The sequence below is a fragment of the Rhinolophus sinicus genome, linkage group LG02 (assembly GCF_036562045.2).
Source record: "Rhinolophus sinicus isolate RSC01 linkage group LG02, ASM3656204v1, whole genome shotgun sequence".
NCBI classification, from domain to species: domain Eukaryota; kingdom Metazoa; phylum Chordata; class Mammalia; order Chiroptera; family Rhinolophidae; genus Rhinolophus; species Rhinolophus sinicus.
In genome coordinates this window covers 156844904-156853621 of record NC_133752.1, presented here as the reverse complement: position 1 = coordinate 156853621, position 8718 = coordinate 156844904, and positions in this window count along the sequence as shown.

The following is an 8718-nucleotide window of genomic DNA, read 5'->3' as shown; positions in this document are numbered from 1 at the left end:
TCTAACAATAAGCAGAAGTTAGCTAGACAAATAGATAAGCATTCCAGGAACAGGAAAGAGCATGTGCAAAACCCCTCAGTTAGATGATATACATTACTTTAAGCAACCACTAGAAGTCCAGTGTGTTAGAGCAGCGAGATTGAGGGGAAGAACAACATTCAGGTGAGGTAAATAAGCAAAGTGTGGGTTTTGAAGGTTCCTTAAAGCCTTATTAGGAATACTGGACTTCCCCTCACAGTGAGGAGAAATCATCAAAAGCTTTTAAGAATAATAATAAAATAATCAGATGTATTTTTGATCTAACATTCTAATTGCAAAATGGAGAATGGATGGAGGAAAACACAATGTGTTTGGGAAAGTGTAGGCAGGTTATTGTAATAGTCAAGGCAAGAGATTTTGGTAGATTCGACTAGGGCTGCAACTGTGGGGAAGGAGAGAAGTAGAGTGATTTGAGTATTATGTAAGAGGTAAAATGGACAGGACTTGGTAATTGAATGTGAGGAGTGGTAGAGAAGAAGAGATCAAGGGGGCTTTAACGTTACTAGATAGAGTAGCTGGATAGACGGTAGTGCTATTACAGGGGTGAATAGATTTTTATATTACCAATAATTAGACTTACATCGAAATGCGATTTTTTAATGTTGTCAAGAAATATACAAGAGTGAATGTAATGATACTTTAAATCTAGAACATGGAATTTCTAAAATTCATATTAAAAGAATTTCTGGGATTCCAAAGAAATGAGTTGTAAAATGTTTTTCTTATGACAACGAATGGCCATATTGGACTGGGACATCTGCACTAAAAATGCTTCCAGCCGCTATCAAACTCTGAAAGGAAGTATTTGTGGTTCCCTTTATTTTCCTGTTCCTAGTAAGGTTTACACCCTTCTGCACTTTGCATGCATAATACCATAAAAATTAAAAATAGAATCACCAATTAGAGATTCTAATTGAACATTTTTGTAACATTTTCCTTTGCCTTAATCAACTTTCTAAAGTGTGAGCTATTTTTAGCACCAGTTAAACTTGTACCTTTGGATCCAATTGTAATTCTCTTCACATCGCAGACGATCTTTCTGCAGTGTTCTTTTAGAAATCAATCAATGCTTTCAGGAGAGAAAGTGATGCTGTGGAGGATGAGAACTAGGTCATGGCAAGCCTTCTTTCTCACATAATGCTGAATTCTCTTACTTCCAGGTGCAGAGACAGGGTTAGATTATTGCCATTTATTTAGAGAACACAAGAGGATCCATTTGAGCTGACAAAAAAAAAAAAGCTTACCTCGATAAGGTTATTTCAGACTGACTGCATTATTGTTTTTATTTCCAGAATTTTAACTTCCTCACCAACCAAATTAACTCTCAGTAAAATGGCTGTATAAAAAATTCCTAGTATTAAAAATGGTAAGAAGTTTCTAACGTAGCCTCCTCGCACTCACACTTCCTACTTAGAATCCTCAGAAAACTCAAATAAGACTAGCACTCAATCTACTGCCTAACAGTTCATCTACTTCCGGGAACTTTAGAAATTTCCTTTAATTTTAATTTTGATGAGATTTGGATTGAGGAAAATATAGTGGTTTGTCATTTTTAAGGCAAAGAAAGCAAAATCTTTCATCCTCCCCCAACTGTCTAGTATCTTTTCATTAGTGGTTCAGGTTCAGTATCAGCTAGGAAAAAAAAATCATTAATTTGCTATGTTCATCTTGATTTTCAAGTGGCCAGAGGGCTGTTCATTCAACCTTTTCTCCCTACCCCCATCATTCAAGTAAAGTGGGGTAAGTTAGATTACAATAGATAGGAGTCCTAAGGAATCCAGGAGGATATTTTAATTGTGTATATTACATTCACTCCTGTTAGAAAACCAGGCACGGATGCAGAAGAATATATCCACCTCATAAAAAAGCATGAGAAAGAAATATTTGGGGATTGTTATAAAATTTAGAGCTATTTCTCCTATTTTTTCACACAGTTGTAATTTCCTATTCATTCCCTTACTACCCACCTATGCACTAAAATGAATGGTCATTATTGCCTTATATGCTTTTCAAGTGCCTCTGAAGGGCACTAAAAATTACAGCAAAAAAAAAAATTAATTATTGAATGAATTCTTAAGAAACAACATACCGGGGGGGGGGGGGGGGAATGGTCTCAAAATTTAAGAAAAAGAAAAATGATTTGATTTTTTCCAAAGCAAATAAATGTAAAAATAGAAGATTTGACTATCCTGAGATAAAGAAGAAAATGTAATGTTGGATTGGAATGTGAGTAGATAAGTAGTCAATTTCTGATTCTGTGCACTATACACGTCTTCCTTTTTCAAGGCACAGAAGATAGATAATAAAAGTACTTTATGGTCTACAGGAAAGAAGTTGAAATTTGGGAAAGGAGAGTAAGAACGTACCCATGTGGACATCTGGGAAAGTTATCTTGCCTTTGCCCCTCTCAAGGCCAAGGTCTGAGTTGATCTTGGTAGAAACCCTTAAGTAGGTTTGAGAATTAGAGAGCAAGGGTGTCCGGTGCCCTACATTTTGTCTGGATCATTAGGAGAGGGAAGTTAATGCAGAGCACTCCAGTCATAATGAAATAAAAATGGACAAAAGGAAGTTCTAGGAACAGAGAGATTATTACCCTTTTCATCTTGCTCTTTGTGGGCCCAGGGCCATGTGCATGGACATCTGAATGACTTCCATGTTCACTGAAAATAATACAGAGAAAGGCTGGGAAAGTATAGGCTACACTGAATATGCCTTGGAGCTGGAATGAGGAATAGATGAACTGAGCTATCTTGTCCTGGCAATTGGGGAGCATGGCAGTACCATGGAAATCAGCAGTAGATAGATGGCAGAGGGGAAGACTGTTGGTCATTAATGGCCAATATGAATAATATATCCTGGTGAAGCATAACTAGGTAGGAGAATGGCCATGAATAGATGTCAGCTTTTCTTTGAAGGTTTAATCATATGTAGATACTTTCTCCAATGAGGAGTAGGGAAAAGAAAGAGGAGCAAATATTCTTGAATTAACAGAATTAAAATTTTGTTTAAGTGCAATACAGACTGAGTTTAATGAGAACTGGCAAGATGAAGATTTCCGTCTTCAGTAGAAACAGAATGGAGGCTTGGAGGCTAAGTTTAGTTCAGTTAACGAAAAATCAAAAGAAAGTTCAATTTCTGCACATCTAAGCTTTGTGATTCTGAAAATTCCCTAGATGCAATAGACATATGACATTGGACATGCAGCTTACCTTTTGAGAAAGTGTTATTAAAATACTCCAAGGGATGATGTTTTAATCCAAAAATGATCCATATATTCTGTTTCTGGCACCCAGTGGGTCTCTGCAGCTTTGGCCTCATTTTTTCTTGAAAAGTGCAATAGAAAAAGACCCTCAATATGGGATTTCTGAGAAAATGATGCAGCACTCAGAAAACAAGCATTACTCTGAACAGCAATGAAAAAACAGACTCTGGGAAATTATTATAAGACAAAATGTGGCATCCTGCATACTATAAAGGAACACACACTCACAATGAAATAAGTTGACTCCAGGAGATGAAATAATGCATACAAAAATGAAGAGCGACTGCAAAACAAACAAAAACAAAACCTGAAAAACAAACTATCATCAATGAATTAAAATATATTTTGCAAGGAGCTAAGGTACCAAATTGACCCTTGGGAGAAGGGAAGGACAGCTGCTGAGGATCAACTTGAATAGCACTCATTGAATACAAAGGAAAGAACAGGAACTGAAATACCAAGCTAGCAAGGAGGTGATAGACTTAGAGGGTGGAGACCAGAAAACCAATTAAAGAATCAAGGTTATTCTTAAGGAAAATATCAACATATCTGCAATAGAAGTGGTCGCTAACAGCAAAATTGAAGATACAAATTCTGATATCCGTTCTTCGCATTTCCTTCCCATCCAACAAAAGAGATCAAATGATTTTATAAGTACCTAATTCCCTTTAGGTATTTGATTCCTTTATGCTTATGATACTAGAGTGTAGAGTGGTGCTTGTTTCCTGAAACATTATCCTGAAAATAGCACATGCAACACCATTTGAAGGAAGTGATTACAGTCAATGGATTATCATGGATGGAAATCTGAGACTGGATATCTGATCAAGTTTGGGATTAAAGATGGTGAGGAAACAGTTACCATTGGATAGTGGGGACACTGGTAGGTAACACATGGTCTGTAGAGATAAAGCTGTTCCTGAAATGATCACTTTTGTTCTGGGTTGAAGTGTTTTGCTAAAAGCAAGGCTTGGTGAATAAAGTGACTTGAATAGACATAATAAGTATACTAAAAGATCATGAATTTTAAACTTTAAAGAGTAAATTTTATGTTATATAAATTATATCTTAATAAAGTTATTAAGAAATAAAAATTCGTGCAAAATTTGAAACAGGAAATATAATTTTTATATTATTAACAAAATCCATTTAATAGATGTCATGGTGTATCTTTAGGAAATAATTGTAGAGTTTGGAAAGTTATTAAGTGATACAGTTATAAAATATGAAAAAAATAGCTTTTTATGGAATTTGTTTTTTGGGGGGGAGGCTTTACTCAAGATGCATGCATTTCATTGGACAGTGACAACCTAGAACAGATAAAGAATTTATTGCTAATGATATGCAGCAAAAACAACAGAAGTAGAGTAAAAAATGAAATGAATGGTTTTGTGAAGTGGATAATAAGGCCTCTGTGAAAGGTCATCCTAGACCATGGTGACAATGATGGAGAATATTGATTAGTTTTTGTGACATTTGATCTTCTTGCATCTGTTTCCTATTGGCTATAATTCCTTCAACACATAGCATGACTTTTTTCCCTCTCAGTTCCTCCAAATGCTACAAAAGAAAAAAAAAGTGTTTGTTTTTAACCTCTTGACAATTAGGTATTAATGTAATGAAAGAAACTGGGATCTTGCTGCCAGAAAATTAAAATTACTAAGAGTTTTCAGTAAATCACAGTGAGAGAAATTCTAATAAGTTGTGATAATTGCTATTTATTACAGAGTAGCAGAGTCACCAAACTGGAAACAAATTCTATGTATCAACAAATTGTGTAGCATTTATCAGTACCACTCAGAAGCATAGCCTTAACCATACCTTCTGAACTATTTTATAATTTGCTGAGGAAAAAACAAATAAAAGTTTGCGATAGGGCATGTGGTGTGTGCTGAGTATTAAATATGGTTGATTTAAAGTACTGGGTTTGAAATTTTAAAAGAAATTGTGAAGTAGACTGTTAATTTCAGAGCGAAGATGTTAGGGTTGAAAAGTCCACATGTTTTAGACTTAAAAATTAAATGACCCAAGCTCTCCAACTTTAAGCCCAAGAATGGAGCATTACAACCTGTGAAATAGTTTGAGAGCTACACTATAATAAACAGTGTAGTTTATATTTACTAGAATATTCTTACTGAAGCAGCTCGTTAGCTGGTAGGGAGATTTTTTTTTTTTTCCCTGTTTCATTAGCCTGATTCCAATATCTGAGAAACAGAATCTCCATTGTCTCCTAAGATCAGGCATTTGGCATTTCTTTTCCTTTACAAAGCAAGATCAGCAACTGCACTATTTGACTACAGATTGGTAAATTGCTATTATTATACTTGTGACATCTGTAATGTTCTGTAAAGCAACTGATTTAATGAAATCACAAATGTGAGAACTTAAAAAAAAATAGCATGAATAAGACATATGCATGTCTGCATCAGCTTCTCTCCCCAGACAGTGCAGTGCTTACTCAAGAGGCTCAGGAACAAAATGTTCATGGTGGTGAGGGTGACATTTATGTACAGGCTTCCCCTCCCCAAAGCTAATCGGGCTCATAGTACTGTTAGATGTCCCACTTGCCAAAACAGAGACTAACGCTGCACATGATGTTATGGTACATACACCCCAGTGGTACCAGGAAACCTCTGAGGCGGGTTGATTACTTTGAACCACATAATAGTGATCTGTTCTCCCTGGAACAGACACTTACTCATGGACTTACTGAATATCTCATTCACAATTTCAGGATTTCTCAGAAAGTTGTTTCTCACCAATGAACTTGTTTTCTAGGGGGAAAAGTGGGACAATGTACTGAAGCCTGAAGAATTTCCTTGTTGTTCTATGTCTCTTGTTACCCCAGAAAAGATATCCTTACAGAATAATGAAATAGCATATTGAAGACTCAGTTACAGCACTTTCAGAAAGACAGTACCTTGGGAGGTTAAGAGGCTATCTTGGAGAATGCATTATAAGATTTTAAGGAGTGATTCATACCTTAATTGACCTTAATTGTAAGGAGCACCATTATTTTAAGTACTATTAAGAAGGAAATAAAAAAATATCAAGTGAACTATGACACTACAATCATTGTAGGAAGCAGACTAATGTCAGAGACACAAAAAAAACAAAATAAAAAATTAATGGAAGAAATATAATAAATGATACTTTTTTTTTTCTATAGCTATAATGTAGAAGTGGAGAAACTTTTATGGAAATGAAAGAGATGCTCTAACCTACAATATCAATGTCACCTTCAAAAAAATCCCTGCCATTAAAAAAAACCAAAAACTATTCTGACAATTTATTTATGTGCACTTGTCAAAATTTTATTTCAAGGTTGTTCAAGCAAAGGGAATTAGGCAGACCAATTCAAGAGTTTATCTCTTGCTAGTGACATTTATAGAAAAAAGAGTGGTAAATAATCAAGAAAAGGCTTTCTGATTAGTGATCACTAGATTTCTGACTGACAGGCAGCTGACAGTTTAATGTTGGTGGGTGACTGGTTTTCCAGGATAGATCTTTGGTGTATTCAAGTTCATTAGGCAAGTATGCAATGTTGCCTAAGCAACTTTACCAGAAATTACCTTTTTTTTTTTTTCCTCCCAGTAGGAGGCTGTATTTCCTGCCAGAAATACATGCCAGGCCAGGTTTGGGGCAATATTTCCTTCTAGTTATTGAAGGGAGAATTGCTACCACAAGGGACATAGCATTAGTTGAAATTAGGGTCTTCTTTCAACAAGCAAAACAAAACAAAACAAAATAAAGCAACATTAAATGGGGTGGGAGTAGAATAACTGTGTTTTCCAGTGATTTGTCTAATTACTAAAAGGAAATAGAGCTAGTGTTTCATAATTTTAACAAAAAAGAATGTCTGGAGTCAAGCGATCTTTTGAATTGCCTCCTATCCTGGCCTATCTGGTGGTAAAAGTTCATAGGAAATTATATTGATCAAATGATGATTCAGGCAAGACTATGAATGGGCCAGACACCTCAGAATAAAGACTTGGATTAAACTACTGACCAAACAAATGAACTATCAAACAAAACAAACAGATAAAACTAACCAAGTTAAAAGCATGAGGATGTGACATTGGTCTCATGACAACTTGTAGAAATGACTACTTAGAGAAAAAAATAATTTATTTCTGTCTATTTTATGTATATATCTATATCTTAATTAATGTTTTCCTTTTCTTTTACTTTCATGTATAGGATGCATCATTGATATTCAATTTCTAATTGAATTTATAGTTTTATACATATGAGAACAATGTAAGCTGCTTTAGTAAGAGAGTTCAAAATAGAATGTTTTAAGATAAAAGTTTTATTTCTCTTTTATATATTAGCCTGGGTTGGGGTCTAGGACTAGACTGTATTTTGAGCCATTGCCAAGGATCACAGCTCCTTTCATTGTCTACTCTCCCTTTCCTAAAATGCTGTCCCTGTCCGCCATGCCCCAAATAGCTCAACCATGCATCCATTCTTCAGCCTGGAGGAAAGAGAAATTTAAAAAAAAAGGGGTGGGGGGTCAAGATGTTTAAGATGGAATTTTGGCTGACCAGACAAGGAATGAGTATCACCCAAAGATGAATGTGGTGATTGATGAGACTTTGATTCTCTCCTCTTGAGGGGAGGGTGAACGCATTTATATTTGTATGGCAATGGGAATTTTGGGTTGCCATTGTTGTTGTTGGAAGTTTAAATATAGGGAAAAATGTGTGTTTAAATATTGCTTATAAAAAAGATTGGATTTGATGGGTATAGTAAAATGGTACTCACATTCATTCCAACATCCTCCTAAGGTGGCTTCCTATACCGCAGATGTTGGAAAGTACAAAGTCTATTTTTAAAACTCCTTTGAAGCTGAGGCCAAGGATGAGAATTTTGTTCTAGTAGATAGAACTGCCTGTGATATGGCAGTCAGAAGTCTCTCTGTTTGTTTGGGTGTTCTTTTGGGCTGGCACTATTGTATACTTATTGTTGTTTTCTCAACCACCATTCCAACCACAGCCTTTTAGAATAGAGGTTGATGTTACTTTCTCAGTAAAGAGAGAATAGATGTTACATTTCATGGAATAAGAGGTCACATACAACTCTGTCAAAACTACTCAGCTCTGCTGTTGTAGTGAGAACAGCCTTAGAGAAAATGTAAACACGGGAGTCTGGCTGTGTTTGCTGACTGGAGTTGGCCTGGGGAACACAGTTTGCCCAGCTCTTTCCTAGAGTGTGGTGTAGAGAGTCAGATGCAAGTACAACTGGTGGTCCAACAGAGCATTGTATTCTGTAGTCATTGACTTCATGGGTGTCAGGAGGTTGTTGTGGCGATGCTGGCTTCTTATTTTTTGGATCACAGCTGTTCTTTGGGTCACAGTTTCAGAGATGACCTCCCTGTCTCTCCATTTTCCTAATTGTGGTAAAGACTGTAGCTC